General features: G+C 42.3%; 1 protein-coding gene across 3 annotated transcripts in view; it reads left to right on the top strand.

Moving 5' to 3' along the window:
• The first annotated feature begins 244 nt into the window (after nt 1-244).
• LOC106579170 (carnitine O-palmitoyltransferase 1, liver isoform) overlaps nt 245-25575 on the top strand; it is a 50872-nt gene continuing 25541 nt past the window's right edge. For 2 of the 3 annotated variants that reach the window (XM_045702563.1, XM_045702561.1), the window contains exon 1: nt 4419-4654. The gene's annotated coding sequence lies outside the window, so the exon portion shown is untranslated. Of the gene's footprint in view, nt 623-4418; nt 4655-25575 lie in introns of those variants that run through there. The other variant, XM_045702562.1, reaches the window with a different exon arrangement.

The following is a 25575-nucleotide window of genomic DNA, read 5'->3' as shown; positions in this document are numbered from 1 at the left end:
TTATCAACGTCATTTGGAGAATTTACCTTGCGTTAGCTAGCTAGCTTGAGTTAGCCACTAGCCATGCAGACTGAGTGTTGGCAGTGGTGAGCTACAATCCACCAATCATGAGGAGTTGTAATGTAAACAACCAATCAGATTCCCCACAAGTGTGGGCCGCATGATCCTGCTCCGCTGCTCTAGGCAGCTCTGAATTCTCCTGCACTGGCAGGCTTGCCTCTGGCTCAAAAGGAAAGTGGAAAATTATTCCTGCGTGCTTTAATTGTTTAGTACCTTGTCCGTTCTTCATTGTTTTTCATCTTCCAATTTGTTTGGTCAACTTTTCTACCTGTTCTCCATGAAGTAGGCTCCCAGAGTTTTTCAACCTTGGTTTAGTACGGTATCTGACTGACAGCTGTTGTGATAATTTCCATCTGCCTGGAGCCTTCCTCCGATCGCCATTTTTTTGTTGAATCTTCTGTCTCCTGTGCCCAATGCTGCCTCTGGAATCTATCTACTTTGGATTTGCCTCACTATATCGCCATTGGATTAGTTGACTCTCCCTCAGCTGGTGAAATGGCCTCTCTCTCAGAAGCGCCTCTCTCGTTGGCTCTTCTTTGGTAGCTAACTCAGCCGTCAATCGGTAAGTCTCTGCTCTCTCCATGTTATATCTGCTGGATTTTTTTGGGGGTTCTCTGGGTTCCTGCCTGTGCTAGACTAGTTGGTGCTGTTCTCTGGCTTACTACTTAGCTATGTCAACTGTGGTGGTTGGCTAGCTAGGCTAGCTAGCAGGCTTAAATAATTAACTTTAGCTGGCTGGCTCACTTACTGCCTAAGATGACTGCATATACCAGTAACATGATTTGATAACTGCTTAGATGGCTTTATGTATTTCCAAAACGTTGGTTTACTTTAGTGTAGCTGTAAGCTAGGTGTTGATAGCAACTGGCTGATTCATGCAGTGCTAGTGTAATGTTAGCAGGCTGTTAGGGCTAATGTTTGCAGGCTAGTTGGCTAGCAACCTTGCAAGCTTATTTGTAACAATAAATTCATAAAGTATTTTCTTGTAAATTGGCAGAAAATGTCATTGAAACCAGTAGTCATGAGTGCAAACGATTTGGTTTAATTTGATGTTATACATTTAAGCTTACATTAGGAAATAGGCTGGCTTGCTAGGTCCTCCATATTATGTCACACCTTGCATTTTTTTTCCTGCATTCTATGGAATTCTGATCAGTTTTATGTAATTTCTAGAAAAACTGAAAAGTGAGGTGTCTCTTTTCATTGGGACTTTTGATGTGTGCACTAATGCAAATTCATATGTTACATGTGCAGTTACATTTATGCTACCTACCCTTTAATCATTGAACCCTGGGCAAAATGGGCATTTCCCCCATTATTGTAAGCGGTCCTGAGTACGCCTTTTAGTGGGCTGCATAGATATCATCGCAGTCTACACAGCAGCCCATAAGTGAAAGAATGACCATTCTCCTAGCAACAGGATATTATGCTGGCAGCACGATCGCTGATTTTTTTTAATATATTTTTTTTATAAGAGTCAAAATCAAATCAAATTTATTTGTCACATACACATGGTTAGCAGATGTTAATGCGAGTGTAGCGAAATGCTTGCGCTTCTAGTTCCGACAGTGCAGGAATACCTAACAAGTAATCTAACAATTCCCCAACAACTACTTAATACACACAAATCTAAAGGGGTGAATGAGAATATGTACATGTAAGTATATGGATGAGTGATGGCCGAGCGGCATAGATGGTATAAAATACAGTATATAAATGTGATATGAGTAATGTAAGATATTGTGTCCCTCTAAAAAGACAGGCTAAACTTTGGGAATATCCCTTTTAGTTTTGCACTATTATTTACAACCACCTTTGAAAAAATAAATGAATCATTTGATGTATTTTGTACCAGCATTTCTTTTGAAAGTTTACACAAATACTGGTATGTTGAAAGCTATTGTAGAGGATATATTTAAAGAAATGCCCTTTTAATAAAATACAAATATACAGTATGTTGTTGGAATTACTCAATAGAGTGTGCACAACTTAAATGGATCTCTTGTGCTAGGCAGCGGGTTTTATACAGAGTACTGGTGACTCCTTACTCCACCCACTCAATTCACTGCAATGCAATACACAGCATATGTTGGCTTGTAGAGATAACTTTTCTACCCGTCTCAGCTAAAGTGGGGTGGGAAAGACTCAGTAGGGTCTCTACTAACCAAATATGTGTCGTTTTTGAGGGGTACTGTGTTGCATGGCTTGCTGCTGGCTTTTCACTCCACCTCCTCCATAGCATATGATAGTGCCAGTGAACTTAAAGTCACACTGGACAGTTATAGCCATAGATATGCAATATATAGTTAGTAGCAGTAATTGCATTACATTCAATCTTAAAATGATGGATTCCTTCAGTCAGTATGGAAGAGAATTAAAGGATACACTACTTCCACTTCCAATACCCGGCATTACAGTATCTGGCAATGCATGGACTTGTGATGGATGTGACAATAAACTATGCATTTTCTCATCGGTGCCCACATTTTAGAAAACAGACGGTAGTAGTTGTGGCGTTTACGTGTGCTTATTCTCTAAAGCAGTCTTATTATAGGGCAATGTGAATACAATGGCATGCGAGAGTATGTTTTATTACAGCTATCAGACAGGAAATTACGACGTAATACATTTAAAACTCTACAGAAAATGCCTTTGCTGAGCTTGATAGATAATACATAGACGTGTTGATTATCTTTCAATCTTGTCTCTGTTATTGGTTTTGAAAACATGGTTGATAGGACTTTACAGTACACTGTTAACCTTGGTAGAAAAGCAACACAGAGGCCTATAACTTCTAAATCATTTTCTCTGTTGCTCTTCTGAAAGCTCAATTAAACTGTGTACTGTTAGCCTTGTAGCCTTGTTGTCTCTTGTAATACAGTGTAAACTCTACAAAAAGTGACTTTGCTGACTTTGATCGATAATCATGACAATATGGCTTGTAAATAATCTTGTCTCTGTTATTTAAACAAATAATTAGGCAATAGGCCTTTATTGTATACTGCAAACCGTGATAGATAAGAGGCACATATCGACCTACAAATTGTAAATCATTTTCTTCATTGCTGTTCAGAAAGTGTGATTATACTGTGTCCCAATAGCCTGGTTAATATTAATTCAATTTAACTTGGAAATAAATGAGATTTCGTTTGGATAAAAATTATAAACGTTGTTGTTGTTGTTGAGTGTGTATTGATTTCAGGATCATGGATAGTACCAGATCATTTAAACCTGTGTTACTTGATATGTAGGACACAGTTCCCCTCCAAAACTAATTTGGTTAGTAGAAACCTTACTGACTATTTCCCCCCCTTTAGCTGAGACAAGTATAAAAGTTCTCTCTACAAGCCAATATGTATCCCATGTACAGTATACTACAGTGTATTGCATTGGGAGCTATAGAGGGGGTGGATAACGAAGTGCTGCTCATTATGAACAACACAGTGCCCCTCCAAAACGAACCATATTTGGCTAGTAGAGACCCTACTGAGTATTTTCCACCCCACTTTAGCTGAGAGATTAAAAAAAAGTTGTCTCTACAAGCCAACATATATCCCATGAACAGTCTATACCAGTGCATTGCATTGGGGGCTATGGAGGGGGCGGAGTGAAAACCCAGCAGCAGGACCTCCAAAACTAAACATATTTGGTTAGTAGAGACCCTACTGAGTATTTTCTACTTCACTTTAGCTGAGACGGGTATAAAGTTATATTTTTACAAGCCAACATATACAGTGAGTACAACAAAGATTAGGAACACCTTAATGTTTTGTATACTCAGTGTATATCCAGTGTACAGTCAATTACAGTGTTATGCATTTGGGACTATAGAGGGGGTGGAGAACGAATCGCTGATGGGTATCTACGACACAGTCCCCCTCCAAAACTGACCGTATTTGGTTAGTAGGGACCGTACTGAGTATATTCCACCCAACTTTAGCTGAGACAGGTAGAAACGTTTTCTCTCTACAGCCCAATCTTCTCAACATACCTGTGTCAACATTGTATTTTTTTCCTTATTGGACTTAACAAATATTTTGTATTTGTTTTCATGAATTACTAATTGTATTTTCTTGTTGGCACAACAAAAGTGGCCATTGATTAAAATCAGTGGAGGCTGCTGAGGGGAGGACGGCTCATAATAATAGCTGGAATGGAGCAAATGGAATGGCATTAAACAAATGGAAAGCATGTGTTTGATGTATTTGACACCATTCCACTAATTTCACTCCAGCCATTACCACAAGCCCATCCTCCCTAATTAAGATGCCACCAACCTCCTGTGATTAAAATTCAATATCATTTGAATTACTTATCCACATTGCAATGTTTTGAAATGCGGGCTTTTATTTTGAAGGTTTCTTCATTGCCATACAAAGTGACGCCATTTGTGTTGCTGGAAGAATACTAGTAGAGAAGGAAGGTAGTTAACTACTTGGATGCGAGCAGAGAAGAGGAGGGTATTGGAGAAGGTCTCGACGTTTGCAACATTCTTTGGATGCCAACCGCTGTTAAATCTCATCAAAGAAGGTATCGACGTCACTACAGGTGCCTGCAGAGTTCTCGAATTTTCCGTCTTCCTCATAGATTCCAGGTATGCTAACGAAATGCCTGTACATCTTTTAAATTAATTTTTTTGTCATACATTACATATGTTACACAGTTCGAAGATCCACGCATATAATGGGCAGGGGGCTAGCTCTGTCTGCCAACGCTAACATTAATTAGAAAGCAATTGCTAACGTTAGCCAGTTAAACAAGAGATTATCCTCTCTGGCTAAACTCGGCTATTTTTTTTTTTTGGAGTCCATGACAATTAAAGTCGGCTAGCTAAGTTTGCTGGTTTAGTTATGATATACAAGGAGTTCAATGTGTCTTAGCAGGATATGCCTTTACTGCCTGCAGTTTATTAAATTGTAGGTTAATGGCACATTTGTTAGCTAACAATACGTGTTATTCCGCGTTAGCTACTCTAGCCAAGTCATTCTGGAAAAATACATGTCAGTTATGCGTGTCAGTGTTTCCGTTTTAAGCTCGTGAAGAACAAGCGCGTGCTAGTATGTAAAAGTAGCATCCATAAACGAGCTAGCCCTGTTAGCTAGCAAACTAGTGATTCGGCTTGATTCCGGTAAACCTGGTTGGATTGGTACTTTCTCCATCCTAATAATGATTAGCATAACTGTAGGTCACGCTCTGTAATGTAAGTTGAGTTCCTTGAATGCTTTAGTTACAGTAACGTTAGATCTGGCATTTAGCCAAATAACTAATGTTGCGGATGGGGTAGACTACAATCGGGGTTTTCTAAAGCTAGCCTGCTTTAGTTAGCTTCAAATTCCGGCTCAGCAGGCTTCATACGTACTACGACAGAGCCTATTGTTCGTCTGCCTGCCGCCACTTTTGGACTACAATGCAGCCGTTTTTTCTTCCTCTCGATATCAATACATTTCTGGGGAACAATTAAGTACCGTACTGTGATATGTTTTCAATTAAAATAGTAAGAATAAACAAATGGCTTCATAGGAAAGAGCAATTTTTCAAGCAAGAATTTTGCTAGGACTTCCAGGGAGTGGTATCAGTGGGGAGGGGAAACCCAACCTGGACTCAGGGGTAGACAACATAGTAAATGTAAATCCAGGATACTAAATTACCATATGTAATGCATTAATTTGTGGATGTCCATCCAGTTCGTATGATATGTTACGAATTGCAATTTGTACACTGTGTTAAGAATTTCAATATGTTAAGAATTAGCTAAATGTATGATATGTTAAGAATGCATTTTGTTGTGGCTAACACTAGCTGGGCTAAGGGTTAGGCGATAACTTTGTGTGTTTTATATAGCGTATGTGGACACCCCTTCAATTTAGTGGAATTGGCTATTTCAGCCATACCTGTTGCAGACGGGTATAAAATCAAGCACACGGCCATGCAATCGCCATAAACAAACATTTGGCGGTAGAATAGCCTTACTGAAGAGCTCAGGGGCACCGTCATAGGATGCCACCTTTCCAACAAGTGAGTTTGTCAAATGTAAGTGCTGTTATTGTGAAGTGGTAACGTCTAGGAGCAACAACGGCTCTGTCGCGACGTGGTAGGCCACACGAGTTCACAGAATGTGACTGCCAGGTGCTGAAGCGTGTATTGTGTAAAAATCGCCGGTCCTCGGTTGCAACACTCACTACTGAGTTCTGGAAGCAGTGTCAGCACAAGAACTGTTCTGACGGGAGCGTCATGAAATGGGTTTCCATGTCCGAGCAGCTGCACACACGCCTAAGATCACTATGCACAATGCCAAGCGTCGGCTGGAGTGGTCAAGTTCGTCGCCATTGGACTCTGGAGCAGTGGAAACGGGTTCACACTTCACCATCTGGCAGTGGAAACGGGATGAATCACACTTCACCATCTGGCAGTCCAACGGACGAATCTGGGTTTGGCGAATGCCAGGAGAACCCTACCTGCCCAGATGCGTAGTGCAAACTGTAAAGCTTGGTGCAGGAGAAATATTGTACTGGGGCTGTTTTCATGGTTTGGGCTAGGCCCCTTAGTTCCAGTGAAGGGGAAATATTAACGCTACAGCATACAATGACATTCTAGATGATTCTGTGCTTCCAACTTTGTGGCAAATGTTTGGGAAAGGCATTTTCCTGTTTCTGCATGACAACGCCCCCATGCACAAAGCGAGGTCCATACAGAAATGTTTTGTCGAGATCGGTGTGGAAGAAATTGACTGGCCTGCACAGAGCCCTGACTTAAACCAACGCCATCGAATACCTTTGGGAGGAATTGGAACACTGACTGCGAGCCAGGCCTAATAGCCCAACATCAGTGCCCAACCTCACTAATGCTCTTTTGGCTGAATGGAAGCAAGTCCCCGCAGCAATGTTCCAACATTTAGTGGAAAGCCTTCCTAGAGTAGTGGAGGCTGTTATAGCAGCAAAGGGGGTACCAGCTCCATATTAATGCCCTTGATTTTGGAATGAGATGTTTGACAAACAGGTGTCCACATACTTTTGGTCATGTAGGTTAAAGGGGAAGGGTTGGCTAACATACTATGTCGTTGCAAAGTAGCTAAAAAGTAGGCTAGTAAGTAGCTGCTAAAGTTTTTCTTGATAAAATTCAAACACCCGTCCACCCTACTTTCATTTGTGCCTTCTTGACCTTCTGTCTTATGCAACCAAACGTAACATATCGTACACATTTTTGTGGGTCTCTGATTTACATTTACTATGTTACAGATAGTCTGAGACCAGCCTGGGAAAACTGAAAACTAGCTTTTATAGGCAAAGAGGTTTCGAACTCTTTCTTACCTACTTGTGTGTATGTACTGACATGTTTGTGTAACTGATAGATGAGCGAACACGCGTTAATGTTTTTAAATGTATGACAATTGTAAAGTCTTCTCTGGAATGTATTTTTCTTTGTGTCAGACCCCAGTAAGACGAGTTGTTGGCTAATGGGGCTCCTAATAAATAACAATTATTGGTCTATTAACTAATTTACTGCCTGGTGATGTCGCCAGGCAGGCCTGAACTCCATCCCACCAAATCTCTTCAAACAGCTCTTACAAGAAAAGGGCATAATCCTCAGTGTCACAATTTCACAGTATTATTCCAACCTCCTAGTGTGGAAATATATACATACACACGCAGGAAAATCACATTTTTGACTGCACTCATCCACATTTACTGAATTGGTTGAACAGTGCAGAAGAGAACTGCCCCTGATTGGAAATGCTGCTCAGGCATTTTCCCACAATGATTTTATTAAGTCGTATGAAAGTTTTGCTGTGCGTGTAGTTTTAAATGCATGCTATCATTACTAAATGTGTTAGGTTACGCGATAGGTATTTTAACATGACTATTTTTTCCCATTATAACATTTGATGAATCAAATATTTGAAGGTTAATTAACTGCACCTGCTAATCTGGCCTCGTTTGTTTGGCTTGCTCCTCAAGAAATGCTGGCTGCCATGACAGACGCAAGGTGTGAGTTGGCTTGGGGGTGTGGTTTGATGTGGGTGTGTCCTTGCCACCACCAAGACACCCATCTGTTAGAACCTTCTCCCACAGCTGGTTCCCCCCACTCAATCTTTTATTAATTTGTATTATGTGTCAGAGGAAAAACTGCTCAACTGACAACCGAAGTCAGACTGCAGGCGCCCAGCCCGCCACAAGGAGTCGCTAGAGCATGATGGGCCAGTTGAAGCCCCCCCCCCCTGGCCAAACCATCCCCTAACCCAGACGATGCTGAGACAATTGGCCTATGGGCCTCCCGGTCAAGGCCGGTAAATACACAGCCTGGGATCAAACCGCAGGCTGTAGTGACGCCGCAACACTGTGATGAAGTACCTTAGACCTCTGCAGTCACTCGGGAGGCAACCCCCACTCAATCTTCACAAACAAATCTCCCACAGGTTGAGTTCAATAACTAATATGTCGGAGGAGGCTTTCAATAGGTCAGTAGCCTACAGAGTAATGTGAGACGAATGCAATTGCTGAATTTATGTAGATATTCTGAACTAAGTGTTTTGATAACTTTCAAATATAGTAACAGATCCATGTAGAATAAACCACCTTTTACATAATATCATAGCAGTGTTCTGCTAATATAATAATGTGCACATTTCTTCTTTCATTGTCATTCCCACCCAATACAGATACAGTGCTTATCAGCATTTTGTCTAGTGGTAATGAGCAGAGGTTAAAGCCCTAAACAAATCCATGACTAACTTGTCTGGGGCCAAGTTAACCTCCACCTTTTATGTAAGAAAGTCATTACCATCATGCTTTTAGGGAAATAGGCTCATTTTGTACCTCACATTAAACTGCAACTTTTGACCAATTCCAGTCCCATTGCTTAGGAGGTCTGGGGTCCTCTTTTTATATATGACTAAGTCGCTCTGGATAAGAGCGTCTGCTAAATGACTAAAATGTAAAAAAATGGTGAATATTTTTTAATTTAAGGACGTTCTACCCCCAAATGTATTGAAATGGGCCCAATAACATTGGTTTGAAGGATGTTAGAGGTATTTTAACTTTGGACCATGCATATAGCCAGTGCATGGTCTACATGATCAGATGTTATATTAGCGATATGCATTATCAGCTGTAGCCCAACTGATGAATCATAGTGGCTATAAAATGTACATGGGCTCAAGCTTTTACCCCATTGGACACATCTTGATTGTTATTATAAATTGTTTATTATTCACTCAATTAATTTGTTTCTATTACAAAGCCTTAATCATCCCTTCATAGATGACACTGTCCCTTTTAAGAGCTCTGCTTAAAATGCTGGTTGTAAAACTGCATTTGTAAAAGGATGCCTCGCGCTCAATTGAAGGAGTAGAGAAATAAACGTGGTAGCAATGTAATCGGATCCCGTCATTTTATATACAAAGGAGGAAAAACTGCTTTCAAAAGTGCGTTGACTGCTTGTCAGAATAGATTTCCCTCCTAAGGCTCTCGCAACTTGACTGTGCCTCTGGAGGCATGTTTATTTCGCCTAGAACGCAACAACAAGCAGACTAGGTAAATAGGCCAACTGTTCTACTATGGGGTTGTCGGATTTTTGTTTGAACAACGTTACACGGCAGAAATATTAGCTTTGGGAAGTTGCATCCTGCGGGATAAAGTATAGGCTTTAAATGACTTTGCCAGCAGCTACTGTAGGCTACACATCTCTGAGTTAAGCGCTGCTGTGGTGTGCATTATAGACTATTTGAATTCCCTTCATCTGAACATCGGCGTGTCAACAACAATCATTCATGTCAGTTCAGTGCACACAGGGTAACAGAGAAATTTAAAATATTTGGGAATATACATTGAGTATACTAAACATTCGGAACACCTTTCCTAATATAGAGTTGCGTCTTGTAAAATTCCTACATTCTCCTACGTCGCTCCGCCGCACACTCCACTGGCTTCCAGTTGAAGCTCGCATCTCCAAGACCCTGGCGCTTGCCTATGGAGGAGCAACGGGAACTGCCCCTACTTACCTTCAGGCTATGCTCAAACCCTACATCCCAACCCGAGCACTCCGTTCTGCCACCTCTGTTCTCTTGTCCCTCCAACCCCTACAGGAGGGAAGCTCCCGCTCAGCTCCGTCAAAGATATTCTCTGTCCTGACACCCAAATGGTGGAACAAGTGTCCCCCTAAAGTCAGGACAGCGGAGTCCCTGCTCATCTTTTGAAAAAGTCTGAAACCCTACCTCTTTGAAATTCACTGCTCGACAGGGACCTTACAGATCATTAGGTGTGGGGTACAGAGATGATGTAGTCATTCAAAAATCATGTGCAACACTATTGCAACTTTATTATGTGACTTGTTAACCAAATGTTTACTCCTGAACTTATTTAGGCTTGCCATAACAAAGGGGATGAATACTTATTAACTCAAGACATTTCAGCTTTTCATTTTTGAAATGAATTTGTAAAAACAATTTCACTTTGACATTGCGGTATTGTGTGTCGCCCAGTGACAAAAGAAATCTAGATTTCATCCGTTTTTAAATTCAGGCTGTAAAACAACAAAATTAGCCAAAAGTCACCGGGTGAACTTTCTGAAGTCACTGTAGCCATCTTAAGATGAATGCACTAATTGTATGTCGCTCTTAGGGCTGACCCCGATTGGTCGACATGTATGTATGTCTAGCAGTGGAAACGGACCATGGAGTTAGTGGACTCGCCCTTTAAATTCATGGCGGGAGCGCTTCATTATGTTGGGTGGAAATGTCCAACAGATCTCAACTCATTAAAAGGAGGTAATCGCCACCAGCCGACCTCGCTGCTTTCTCTCCCCCAGCTCCGTCTAATCCAGACATTGTGTGCAACCACAAATCAATGTAAATCCACCAAATCCTATTTTTCATCTGAACTATCTGTTGCGCTCAGGAGAGCGGGCAGTCAGTTATTGTTTTATAGTTAATTAACACGGAGCGTGGCTTGGAGCGCACGCTTTAAACCTGTTTTATCAATTATCACGGCCCTACAGATCATCATGGGACAATTATGCCATTTATATATGGTTAAAATGTAACGAAATGATATGTACATATGAAGATAAACCTGGAAGTATGAAACGTAATTATTATTTGTTAAATTGATAATGATGAGATCAAACTGAGATTATAGATTGAATAATTGATAACGGATCGATTTATTTGCATTATCATGATTTTAATCGGTTATGATCCTAAATTGCTCAATCATCCTTCATATTGAGCTGAATTACATTAATCATGAATGATTTGACTTTTGTGATTTGGTGAATTACATGTTATTCTGTTTCCATTGTTATGCGGCACACAACTATCTAGTAAATAAACCACTTTATGCCTCAGTCTCCTCTGTCACCTGACTGTGACCTCCTTCACGATCGTCAGTCATCCTACCTGTCTGGCTACACACACAGATTCCAAGAATCATTCAATGGTCCTTGAAACCAGATGATCACTGAACCAAATACGGAGAAAGGGAATTGGAGAAGGAAGAGTTGTCTCCACTGGAAGGGAGTGAAAGATGAGGATAAAGATGAAGGGAAAGTCCTGGAAAGAATAAAAGCTCCAGGAGCTAAGCCTAAAGCACCGAAGCCGGCTTCGTCCTCAACCAGCGCCAGGAGAACCAGGCAACGAACAAGCAGACGACCACCTGGTTATCTTAAGGTTTATGTGGTGGAGTTGCCCCCACCAAAGGGCAAGGCTCAAAGCAGTGAAACAAGCTTCAGCGGATATAGTTGATTTTTATTAAAACACATAATGTGGGTCCTATATATGGAAAAATACATGTTTAAAAAGGTTCCCTAGTTGCTCTGGATTAGAGCGTCTGCTAAATGGCAAAAATGTAAGTGTAACTTGTCCTACTTTTAGTCAATTTGACACTAGAATAAATGTTTCACTCTTAGTGACGACATATAGGCCTTTTTTCTAAGGAATTAGTTGGTTTTTGGGGCAGTCGTCTTCCTCAAATGAAGGGGGATGAGGCTATCTTTGCAAAAGGGAGGGAATCTGATTTCATTGGTCCTTAACTCACAGCTCAGACACTTTTATCTGAGTAGCCTGCCCAGGAGCAGGTAAGTTCTGAGAGATTTGTTGCCGTAGAAATGTACCTGGCTAAAAGGTGAGCCACTTTCTTGGTGTTATCCCGAGTTGAACTCTTTTGACCAAAGTTACCTCTCTAACTCCTCAAACCAGGTATGTAGTATAGGGGCTCTTGTCCATGAACTTGAGAAAAGTTAGGTCATCGTGACTGAACCGCAGTTGGCCTTTTTATCTCCCATGTATTGTGTTCTACTGTCAGTGGTTGTATTCCGTTATAATGCATGTTGTCTAAAAGCTGCTGAAAGTCATAGTTATTTGTTCAAGTTCAGAATTTCTGTGGTTTACAATGGAGGTGTCCAATTATTTTGGCTGTAATTTATCTGGCTGTCAAAGAAACACGGTTTTGGAAAATATCATTCTGAGCTAGCCATTGAAGTATTGTCCACAGTTATAAGGGAATCTGAACAACCCTTTAACTGGAAGAAAATATGGGAAGAATATCATGTTGGCACCCTGCAATCCGAACCATCAATTTATATGTTTTTAAGTTTATTCACAGACTGTATTTAACACCAAGGAAACCGTTTATGATGAAATTGGCCCCAACTGTTCACTGTGCCCTCTAAATCAGGTAGACACATTCCTTCATATGTGGGAGTGCCCTGTACTTAAATACTTCTGGGATATAAAGTTACAAAATTCATTTCGAAGTGCATGAATGTAAATATTCAATGCTTTGCATCGACTATGTTAACGATGATCGCTCCTCCAATCTCTCAATAAATCAGAAACGGCTACTGCTGGCAGGCAACACTGCGTTTTAGATGGCACACAGCTCCAGAGTTCGCCACTGGATACAGTTACTATTAAAGTTCTAACATGAGACTTATTGACTAAATGGTGGCAGTCAAACAATTGAGGCCTGGACACACACTTGACTGTAAAATAATCTCTGCTAAAGCCCAACATACAAATATATTTTGTTTGTGCTTTATAAAAGGATTTGCCTACTTTGATATTTTTTTTGCTTTCAGGCCAACTGGGATGGGGTGGCTGGGGCAGGGCAATCGTGCTCAAACAGTCAGTGTGTTCCGGTCCCCTATGTTGACTGTGTCACTATGTTTTCTAGCCTGTGGGAACACTCACCTTTTACCTAGTTTACACCACGCCCTCCCCCATCCCTCTCCTCCCTGCTGTTCCACTGCCTGCTTGTTTTCCATCTGTGTGTGCTGGAGGATAGAGGGGTGAAGTGGGGGAAAAAAGAGGGAGCCTTTTGTTGTTTGAAGAAGTTCTTGATGTAATGGGATAGAAGAACAGTTGCATGTTTTCTGCTGACTGCGCTTGCATTAAAAATGGAAAACGTACAGCAATTTAGTTTTTTCATATTCTCTCTCTCTCTCTCTCTGGATCCATTACGCTGTCACATCCGATGCCAACGTTTTTTTTCTTTCTGAAGTAGTTGGCTACTGTAATCCATTAAAACAATGTCCCTTAGATCTCTCATTGAATAAACGTGACTAAGATATGGAAGGTTACAGTGCTATCACAATAGATGGTCTCATGCCTGCTGCTTTCAGTGCCACCAAACTGATATCGGTGATGAATTGAACCCGAGCCAACGTTTCCTAGTGTTGAAACCCTCCGTGTGCTGGCAGTCAGTGCTGAGCTAAACAGAAGGTGTTTTTCTTAGGGCGGGTTGGCACTCACAAAGGGCTGCAGTGAAGTGATCAGAGCTGAAATTCACTGCTGTTAGTCCCTGGCATGGACACTCACTGCTGCATATGCCAGCTCTCTCCTATAGAACAGCAAGTTGGTTGAAATTTTACACATTTTGCCAGCGACTTTAAACAAAAAAAATGTCACTGGCCTGGGGCAATTTTATAACTAATTTCATGTATCTACACATTTTGCCTTAGGGTGGAGACAAATGTTGGACGTTTTTAATATTTGATCAATGTTCCTGGTCCTATGGGCCCTGGTCAAGTAGTGCACTATAGGGAGTAGCGTGAGGTGAGGGAATGAAAGGCGTGGGGGAGGTGTGAGTTTGGAGAATTAATAGATACTGAATGTGACCTATAGGAATGTTTGTCAATGTTCCCTAGGCCATTATCGGTATTTGTGGAGAGCAAAATCAATCCCTTTGGTGGAAAAACGGTGTTCAGCTCAGAAGAGACACTCGTTCCACCACGTCAGTCAACATCCCCATCAACTTTTGTAGCATGTCTGAGTCTAGCCAATGTCCACTACGGCGATGGCCTTTGACAAAATGACAGCTCACTCATTTATATTTTGTGATATCCAATTGGTACTTTAGTCTTGTCCCATCGCTGCAACTCCCGTACGGTCTCGGGAGAGGCAAAGGTCGAGACCCATGCGTCCTCCGAAACACTCCCCCGCCATGCCGCACTGCTTCTTGACACACTGCTCGCTTAACCCGGAAGCCAGCTGCACCAATGTGTCAGAAGACACTGTACAGCTGGCAACTGAAGTCAGCGTGCATGCAGCCATAAGGAGTCGCTTGAGCGTGACGGGACAAGGACAACCCAGCCGGCCAAACCTTCCCCTAACCCGGACGACGCTGGGCCAAATGTGTGCTGCCTCATGGGTGTCAAGGTCGCAACCGGCTGCGACACAGCCCGGGATGGAACCTGGATCTGTAGTAACGCCTCTAGCACTGCGACGCGTTGCCTTAGACCACTGTGCCACTCGGGAGGCCCCAGAACTTTCAAGTTTTGTCACGTGCACAAATACAGTGAGATGCCTTTCTTGCAAGCTCTTTCACATCAATGCGGTAATCAATACCCGTGGTACTATAAAGTAGAGCAAAAACACACAAATAATAGAAATAAGAAGTACACAAGAAGGAAATTAAGCTATATACAGGGTCTGTGCCAATGCCATATGTGACCAACCGGCTCAATTCGGTCTTATGTAGCAAAATTTGAAATCGTTTTTTTACATTGGATAAAGTAGAAACTCTGAGCTAGAAAATGGCATATCGCACACCACAGTTGAAGAACAATGGGGAAAGTAATTCTGCTTTGGAAGTTGATAAACTTGTAAACCTGCTTTTGAGAAAATGTCCCTTGAATGTTTTGGTTGACCTACTGGAGAGCTCTTCTTTGTCTATAACGTTCTGTATCGTTCACACCCTCTTAAGGTTTAGCTCCACTACTCTATTTAAGGATTGACACGTGGGGCTCCCGAGTGGCGCTGCGCTGGAGGCATCACTACAGACACCCTGGTTCAAATCCAGCCGTGATTGGGAGTCCCATAGGGCGGCGCACAATTGGCCCAGCGTTGTCCGGGTTTGACCGGTGTAGGCCGTCATTGTAAATAAGAATTTGTTCTTAACTGACTTGCCTAGTGAAATAAACCGAGTGAGTACGGTGGTGTACTAAACAACCAAAGATTTCAAGACTAAAGGCTGGTTGTCACAGTGACATGAACATTGTGCAACGGTTAGTCGAGATAATAGATGCAGTGCTTTAGAATGCTGCGCCACTCGGCAGCCCAATAGTACTACACAGATCATATATGTGACGTTAGCTAGTGAGCCGGCCAACAGTACACTTTAACTTTCTGACAAAGTTAGAAACGTATAATATCTGAATGTAGTTGGCTAGACTCTCTTACCCGTATACATGGATGAACGCTTATCCCTCTGTCACGGATGCCATGGTTGCCCTTAGTTTGAAAATAAAATCCGGAGACGGGTGCTCTATACAACAGCCTTTGTTCTCTTTTTGACTACCTCCGCGTAATCAAACGCCTGCATTTTCTCCATCACCTTAGCTATCGTACTGTGCTTCTACCGGGCATTCAACTGATTTCAAAACTCAGTCCTCTAGAAAGTGGAGAGCAGTAGCAACATCACAGTTCTTTGTGATATCTTAAAAAAAAAAAAAAAAAGTTTTAGAAAGGATTACCTATACATACAGAGCAGCTCATGTTTATAGACCGACGTGTGCTACATGAAAGTTCACGTTCCAGAAGGCATTTATGGCCAAAAAAAGCATTCTGATAAAGAATGTGATGTTTGCGTTCAATTGCCTCACCTGTGAAGTAGTGATGTGCTACTTACGCCTAGTTTCCTGTGTCACATATTTGCGATGTGCAGGGGATACTGGAGTGGTAGAGGTAGATATGTATAGAGGTAAGGTGACTAGGCATCCGATAAATGGAGTAGCAGCAGCGTGTCTGAGCCAATGAAGTGAGTGTGCCTAGTCAGTGCCAAAACAAAAGGGTCGATGCAGATGGTCCGTGTAGCCATTTTGTTAGCTATGTAGCAGTCTAATGGCTTGGGGATAGAAACTGTTCAGGAGCCTGTTGGTGTCAGACTTGTTGCTCTGGTACCGCTTCTTTGCCTAACTTTCACACCGCACACTACCTAGCATGCTATTGGCTTGGGCGACGCTGGCGTGCCAAAGTGACCGTAAGCAAGGGACAGGTGTTCACATGATCCCCATAATGGATTGGTGCTATCATTTTGGCCTTGATTTCAGCCAATTCAATCGCTTATCTGAGAATAGCGTGGCGTTTCCATTGGATGAACCAGCCGTCAGTCATTGCGCCACACAGTCCTGCCCAACCCATCTGTAGGCATTAATCTCCTATTTAGCAGCTGAGGCTGCTTGAATGCCCATCCTGAACCGGTTTAGCTTTGAAGAGCAAAGGAAACACTTTTTTATTTTTATGTCTGTCTGGTCAGTCTGCCTTTAGTGATGGATGGGCAATACTTACTGTATTAAAGGGATGGGCAACTTCGGGATTTGGGGTAATTTCCTACTTACCCATAGTCAGAGGAACTCGGACGCCATTATTATGTCTCTGCGTGCAGTTTGAAGTTCAAGGTAACATATCGTTAGCTTAGTGCAATTGCTGGTAGTCAGCGTTGACTACTAGCCAGCTCCTCTCGAGCAGAGATATGGACTTAACAACTCAGGTTGGTCATTTATCAATATTTTTGAAATTGGTGGAGCGGTGGCTAGGTCAGAGGGACTGGTGGTGCAACGGCGGGATATGGCAACCGATGTTGAGTGTTTCTGCTACACAGTGGGACTTCATACTGCAGTTGATTGGGAGGGATGGATATCTCGGGCGAAGAAAGCGGCGCACCCAGTGACTAACAAACCAGACTTTTCTGCACTCCTCAATCATTGAGTTAGAGACATTCTTCCATGTCCCAAAAATAAACTGAAAAAGCAACCCAGACATGCCGGACCGAATGGACAGGTGTATATCGAGTAAGTTATATTCTTCTTGTCCTAGCACACGTAACAAAATGATATATTGATAACTTTTGTATTTATAATTGCACTCTGATCAAATTAAAAACAGTTTCTTGTTATTAGATGTATTTGTTTCTAGCTACTTATATGTTCTGTCAATGCAGGCTGCTGTTGGAGTGGGTACTGAAGGAAGAGGGACTGGGCCGAGGGAACAGAAGTCTTCCTGTCATGTGTTTGTACCATTTGTCGCAAATATCGCTCGCCGACAGGAGTTTCCGTGGGATTCTAAGGAGGCGGAGGATGTGATGGGCATGTTGTAATTTCACCAATCATTCAGCTTCACAGCCAGACGGTGTCTAACCATTTTATTTTATGTTCGTACTCTTTTTATTTTTGCATTGTTGAAGGAACCTGCAAGTTAGCACTTCATTGTATACCATGCGTTTTCTGTACATATGACTAAAACTTTAAACAATTTCAAGTCACACTAAATGCTTTTTGAAGTGAACCAGTATGTTATAATTCTGTCATCAGTAATAAATACTTTTTGAAGTGAACCAGTACATTGTGTTTTGTTACAGTTCTGTCATCACAGTAAAATGCCATTTGCACCAGTGACATCTTTTGTCACTATCCACTATAAGTGATTAATTACAGTATGCCACATGAGATGTAGTTATGTATAAAATAAAGCAGTCAGATCATTGTATCAGTAAAATTTGAGTACTTTAGGTATTTGGTTTATTGGTCAAATGCACATATTTAGCAGAGGTTATTGCGGGTGTAGCAAAATGCTTGTGTTCCTAGCTCCAACAGTGCAGTAGTGTCTTATAATACACACATTGAAAATAATAGAATTAAGAAATAAATAGAATTAAGAAATAAATAATCAGGATGAGCAATGTTGGAGTGGCTTTGACTAGAATAGTGTATACATATGAAATTAGTAAAACGGTATGTAAACATTATTAAAGTGACCAATGATTCCATGTCTGTATGCAGGGCAGGGTTGAGTAACCAGATGGTAGCTGGCTAGTGATGGCTATTTGACAGCTGTTTTTCCCAGCTTTGATGCACCTCTACTGAACTCGCCTTCTGGATGATAGCGGAGTGAACAGGCTGTGGCTCGGGTGGTTGATGTCCTTGATCGTTTTGGCCTTCCTGTGACATCGAGTGCAGTAGGTGTCCTGGAGGGCAGGTAGTTTGCCCCCGGTAATGCGTTTGGCAGACCACACCACCCTCTGGAGAGCACTGCGGTTGCGGGTGGTGCACTTGCTGTACCAGGTGGTGATATAGCCCGACAGGATGCTCTCAATGGTGCATCTGTAAAATTTGTGAGGGTCTTAGGGGCCCAGCGAAATTATTTTAACCTAAGGTTGAAAAGGCGCTGTTGAACCACCTTCACCACACTATCTGTGTGGGTGGACCATTTCAGATTGTCAGTGATGTGTACGCCGAGGAACTTGAAGCCTTTCACCTTCTCTACTGCGGCCCCGTCGACGTGGAGAAGACCCATCAAAACATGGTCTTCAGTTGATGAACCAGCAAAGATGACAATTATTGATTTTGTTTACAACAATACAGATTGCTGCACATAATGTACCCTCCACAATATAGACAAGGCATTCACACAATTCACATTAATTCAAACTCAAATATACTTAAACTTAAATAAAATAGGTATGGCGGTGCTGTTATGTACACTAGTAGCCTACAGTGAATGGATTTTGATAAAATGCTACAGATAGTGCTAATGACCTAGAGGCTACAGATACAGTGTGCTAATGACCAGAGGCTAACAAATTGTTACATTGGAGTGTGTTTGTGTTCGGTAGTAGTGCAAAGAGGACCATGTTCATGGATACGGTGGGGGGTCAGAATAGCCCTCAAGTGTCTCTGCAATGACCACCTTCATTCTGGGTTTTAGGATGGGGGGGCTTTGTTGACAGTTTTCCAATGCATCTCTGCAGGACACGCTCCATCAGGTCATTCCTGAATCTTTGACTGGTCGGGTGATATCGCCCGGGCAATCTATTGTTTTGGGTAGACAACGTTGAATCCTGGAGTGCCTGGAAAGAGGAGAGCATAAACCTGTGAATACCATGTTGCAGTACATATAGAAAGAACATACAGTGAGGGAAAGAAGTATTGGGTCCCCTGCTGATTTTGTACGTTTGCCCACTGACAAAGAAATTATCAATCTATAATTTTAATGGTAGGTTTATTTGAACAGTGAGAGACAGAATAACAAAAATCCAGAAAAACGCATGTCAAAAATGTTAAATTGATTTGCATTTTAATGAGGGAAATAAGTATACTGCTCAAAAAGATAAAGGGAACACTTAAACAACACATCCTAGATCTGAATGAAAGAAATAATCATATTAAATACTTTTTTATTTACATAGTTGAATGTGCTGACAACAAAATCACACAAAAATAATCAATGGAAATCCAATTTATCAACCCATGGAGGTCTGGATTTGGAGTCACACTCAAAATTAAAGTGGAAAACCACACTACAGGCTGATCCAACTTTGATGTAATGTCCTTAAAACAAGTCAAAATGAGGCTCAGTAGTGTGTGTGGCCTCCACGTGCCTGTATGACCTCCCTACAATGCCTGGGCATGCTCCTGATGAGGTGGCGGATGGTCTCCTGAGGGATCTCTTCCCAGACCTGGACTAAAGCATCTGCCAACTCCTGGACAGTCTGTGGTGCAACATTGCGTTGGTGGATGGAGCGAGACATGATGTCCCAGATGTGGTCAATTGGATTCAGGTCTGGGGAACGGGCGGGCCAGTCCATAGCATCAATGCCTTCCTCTTGCAGGAACTGCTGACACACTCCAGCCACATGAGGTCTAGCATTGTCTTGCATTAGGAGGAACCCAGGGCCAACCGCACCAGCATATGGTCTCACAAGGGGTCTAAGGCTCTCATCTCGGTACCTAATGGCAGTTAGGCTACCTCTGGCGAGCACATGGAGGGCTGTGCGGCCCCCCAAAGAAATGCCACCCCACACCATGACTGACCCACCGTCAATCCGGTCATGCTGGAGGATGTTGCAGGCAGCAGAACGTTCTCCACGGCGTCTCCAGGCTCTGTCACGTCTGTCACATGCTCAGTGTGAACCTGCTTTCATCTGTGAAGAGCACAGGGTGCCAGTGGCGAATTTGCCAATCTTGGTGTTCTCTGGCAAATGCCAAACGTCCTGCACGGTGTTGGGCTGTAAGCACAACCCCCACCTGTGGACGTCGGGCCCTCATACCACCCTCATGGAGTCTGTTTCTGACCGTTTGAGCAGACACATGCACATTTGTGGCCTGCTGGAGGTCAGTGCTCCTCCTTGCACAAAGGTGGAGGTAGCGGTCCTGCTGCTGGGTTGTTGCCCTCCTACGACCTCCTCCACGTCTCCTGATGTACTGGCCTGTCTCCTGGTAGCGCCTCCATGCTCTGGACACTACGCTGACAGACACAGCAAACCTTCTTGCCACAGCTCGCATTGATGTGCCATCCTGGATGAGCTGCACTACCTGAGCCACTTGTGTGGGTTGTAGACTCCGTCTCATGCTACCACTAGAGTGAAAGCACCGCCAGCATTCAAAAGTGACCAAAACATCAGCCAGGAAGCATAGGAACTGAGATGTGGTCTGTGGTCCCCACCTGCAGAACCACTCCTTTATTGGGGGTGTCTTGCTAATTGCCTATAATTTCCACCTGTTGTCTATTCCATTTGCACAACAGCATGTGCAATTTATTGTCAATCAGTGTTGCTTCCTAAGTGGACAGTTTGATTTCACAGAAGTGTGATTGACTTGGAGTTACATTGTGTTGTTTAAGTGTTCCCTTTATTTTTTTGAGCAGTGTATTTGATCCCCTCTCAATCAGAAAGATTTCTGCCTCCCAGCTGTCTTTTATACAGGTAACAAGCTGAGATTAGGAGCACACTCTTAAAGGGAGTGCTCCTAATCTCAGTTTGTTACCTGTATAAAAGACACCTGTCCACAGAAGTAATCAATCAGATTCCAAACTCTCCACCATGGCCAAGACCAAAGAGCTCTCCAAGGATGTCAGGGACAAGATTGTAGACCTACACAAGGCTGGAATGGGCTACAAGACCATCGCCAAGCAGCTTGGTGAGAAGGTGACAACAGTTGGTGCGATTATTCGCAAATGGAAGAAACACAAAAGAACTGTCAATCTCCCTCGGCCTGGGGCTCCATGCAAGATCTCACCTCGTGGAGTTGCAATGATCATAAGAACGGTGAGGAATCAGCCCAGAGCTACACGGGAGGATCTTGTCAATGATCTCAAGGCAGCTGGGATCATAGTCACCAAGAAAACAATTGGTAACACACTACGCCGTGAAGGACTGAAATCCTGCAGCGCCCGCACGTGTCCATATACTTTTGGTCATGTTGTGTATGTGGGCTAGCTCGCTACTTGCTAACGTAAGCTTGCTAATAGTTGAAAATGATATTGCTTTGGACGTGCAATGGCTGTCTGTGTTCTTCTCACACTTCGCTTACTTTATCTAGCGAACAAACTTGTTCAAAACTGCAGCTGTGTCAATGGGCCAGCTGTGTTGACACTTGCCATACCCTATTCTTCCTCCCACTGTCACAAGCGGATGAATGAAATGCATAGTTCGGAGACTATAATCAAAATATTATAATTTCAGATACACTTGTGAAGAATACTTAAAAGTACAAAGTGCTAACCACCCAGCTTTGGAGTAGTTAAATGTCAATTTCTCTGCTTTTGAGAGGAGCTGGCTAGTAGTTACAGGAGACTTCCAGCAATTGCGCTAAGCTAACGATATGCTACCTTCATTCAAACTGCACGCAGAGACATGCAAATGGTATTCCATTGAAGTATCCCTTTAAAAACAGCAGTTGGGCGATTCTTACCCAAATTGCCGTGGGGGTGCACTGACTGACACAGATGAGACCAGAGACCGAATGATAACAGTATTATACAGTGTTTCTTTGAGTGAGACTCTCTTCAATGGTATTGATCTCTGTTTCCAGAGCACACATGCATATAGCCTACTTTTAGTACTACTTCACTATTGACAGTGTATTCTGAAAGTTTTAAGACCCCTTGACTTTTTCCACATTTTGTTACGTTACAGCCTTATTCTTAAATGTATTAAATTGTGCCCCCCCCCCCCCCCCCAAAAAAAATAAATAATCTGCACACAATATCCCATAATGACAAAGCAAAGACCGGTTCTTAGACATTTTTGCCAATGTATACAAAAAAAACTGAAATATCAAATTTTATTGGTCACATACACATTACACATTATACATACACGCTATTTTCTAGTCTCTCCAGTGATGTTAGATCAGGTTCAAGTCCGGAGTCTGGCTGGGCCACTCAAGGACCACTCCTGCGTTGTCTTTTTGGAAGGTGAACCTTCACCCCAGTCTGAGGTCCTGAGCGCTCCAGAGCGCTCTTCATCAAGGATCTGTCTGTACTTTGCTCCGTTCATCTTTCCCACGATCCTGACTAGTCTCCCAGTCCCTGCCACTGAAAAACATCCCCACAGCATGATGCTGCCGCCACAATGCTTCACCGTAGGGATGGTGCCAGGTTTCCTCCAGATGTGACGCTTGGCATTCAGGGCAAAAGTTCAATCTTGGTTTCATCAGACCAGAGAATCTTGTTTCTCATGGTCTGAGAGTCGTTTAGGTGCCTCTATTCCTATAACCCTGGTCAATCAATGTTGAGAGGTGCTGTTTCTATGGAGATTGAAATGGAAAGACTCAAATACACCATGAAAACCTGAACAGATATTTTTGGGGGAGGGTAGATATTCAAATTCAGTCTGCTAGCTTTGTAAATGTGTGTGTGAAATTTTTTGTGTTCTGAAGATTTCATTGAGAAAAAAGCCATGTTACACACAAACCTGCAGCCACTAGCTGGCTTGTCAGTTGTCATTCGAAGTTGCCCACGGCGCGGTGACCGAGTTCTCTTGAGCATTGACCTCCTTTGACAATGTCCGTAATGACATTCATTCTAATCATGCTAAATTCTCAGAGTAAATGGTCTAACCTTTGAGCCATATATGGTAGAGACATATGGTCTGGATTATTGTTTTTTTCTGATGCAGTTCTCGAATGAGCGTTTTCATAAACATTGAATTAAATAATAATTTTAAGGGTGAACCCCTCCAACCCATGGGCCTAAACTAAGGGTGCTTCCCAAATGGCATTCTATTCCCTATCACTCAAATTCAAATCTGGACGTCAAAACCAGTTCCACTGTCTTTTTTCTTCTTCTCCCCATCTAACCAGGGACTGATTTAGACCTGGGACACCAGGTGGGTGCAATTAATTATCAGGTGGAACCAAAGTTCCCTTTAATATTTTTCGGCACAAATTTCAGGTCTTGAGGTCTTGAAGTGCGTTTACTGTGAACACTGAGGTTGTACCCGCTTTAATTTACTGTTTTTACAGTGGCTAATGTGGCTATTGATCATAATGTAGGCCTCCCAGAGTGGCCTACCATTAAAAAAAAAACGATGGAGAAAATAAATCACATAACATTTTAACATGGAAATAGGGTTTATATCATTCAGCCTACAGTAACAGCCAATGTGTGGTGTTTGATGCAGGCTTACATTCCATGAAACACGCAGGGCTTGACATTAACCTGTTTATCCACTTGTCCTTCAGACAAGGTGACTGAAAATGTTGTTTGATGCAAGAAACCACTTTACCAAATAAAATGAGTTATTATTCCCATACCATTCTTACAGAGAATCAGACAAGTTATGCTACCCTCTACCTATTAGCTACTTAGCTTCTTCAAGCCTGTCTCAAAATACAACACTGCCCCTTTAAGACAAAAAAAAAGCTCTTTACCTGACTCGCTTTTCAAAGAGGGCTTTGAAATGTACAGGTTTTGTGCTCTTGGAAGGAAGCTATCACTCCCACCTTGTTGGCTACAAATTAACTATAACTGGGTAAATAACTCACAAACTAGCAAAGAATATGAGTAAATGTGCACATGTGGCTACATGCATTTCTCGCTTCGATCTCAAAACAAGCGCATGATAACTGACAGCTCATGCTGTAAAACAGTCCAGTTCAAAGTGAATAGAACAAATCCATATATTGCAATGGTCTATTTGCATATAGGCCTACTGCAGTCTGATTTGTTTATGGCGCACCGGTCTGTGTAGAGTACGCGCCTGTCGATGCAATAGAATCGTACTCCGATGCGTTCTGTCTACAACATAGTTAGTTTTGCATATTAAGTCTTGCATAGTTTGTTTTGTTTCGGTATGTTGCATTGAAAGTGCCTAATATTGCGTTGACTCGATCACAATTCCCACAGTGAAGGGAAACGTTGATAGTGTTAACTAACGGGGAAAACTCTGAACTATACTCAACTTGTTAATCTTGTGCTTCTCTGCGCGGGCTGGTTTTTCTTCTGCACGCCAGTCCCTGGCGAGCTGCGCACCCGCAAGCCTCTTAGAGGGAACATTGGGTGTAACCCTTGCCCTATATGAATATGGGTCCTGAATATGCATGAATATGGGTCCTTCTCAAAAGTTGTGCACTATAAAGGGAATAGGGTGGCGTTTGGAACTCACACCAAGTGTCATCACATCTTAGGTAACAATGCAGCTCATCAGGAAATTCTCGTTTAGGTTTCACCTTGAAGACTGATGCAGGCTGCTAATACGTATTCAGGAATTGGGGTGGGAACATTGTGGTAATTGCCACGTGTAGCAGAGAAATGACAACAAATAACGCTGTCGGTGTAACTAGCTGTCATGCTAACCTTAGCTAGTCAATGAAAGTTATGTGAGCACCATTTCAGTTAAAGGTGCAATATGCAGACATCACTCTGCCATTTCCTGGCTGCTAAAATTCAAACAAACAATATTGTTTGTTCAGATGTTTGAAGCTGGTATACAAAACCGAAAGTAATAGATGCAAAAAATGAAACAACGGGAAGCATAGAAATGGCGCATATAGAACAGATTTACTGCTTTTTAGACTTGCTTTCAATTAGAAGACATATCTATAACTCACATTTCTATGTGAATTTGGTCAGGTCGCCCAAAAAGTGACATTGCAGCTTTAAGATGCTGTAAGTCAGGGGAAAATAATTATTTAAGAAAAAGACTACCAGCATACCTGTCAAGAGATGAGTCTCAGCTAAATCATGCCTATATAAGCTGTTGACATGTTGAAGTTTGTCTGCGTTTGGATAATTCCAGTGAAACT

Source organism: Salmo salar, chromosome ssa19 (genome assembly GCF_905237065.1).
Source record: "Salmo salar chromosome ssa19, Ssal_v3.1, whole genome shotgun sequence".
Lineage (NCBI taxonomy): Eukaryota > Metazoa > Chordata > Actinopteri > Salmoniformes > Salmonidae > Salmo > Salmo salar.
The sequence above is the reverse complement of the archived record's forward strand: the minus strand, read 5'-3'. Positions and strand labels throughout refer to the sequence as shown.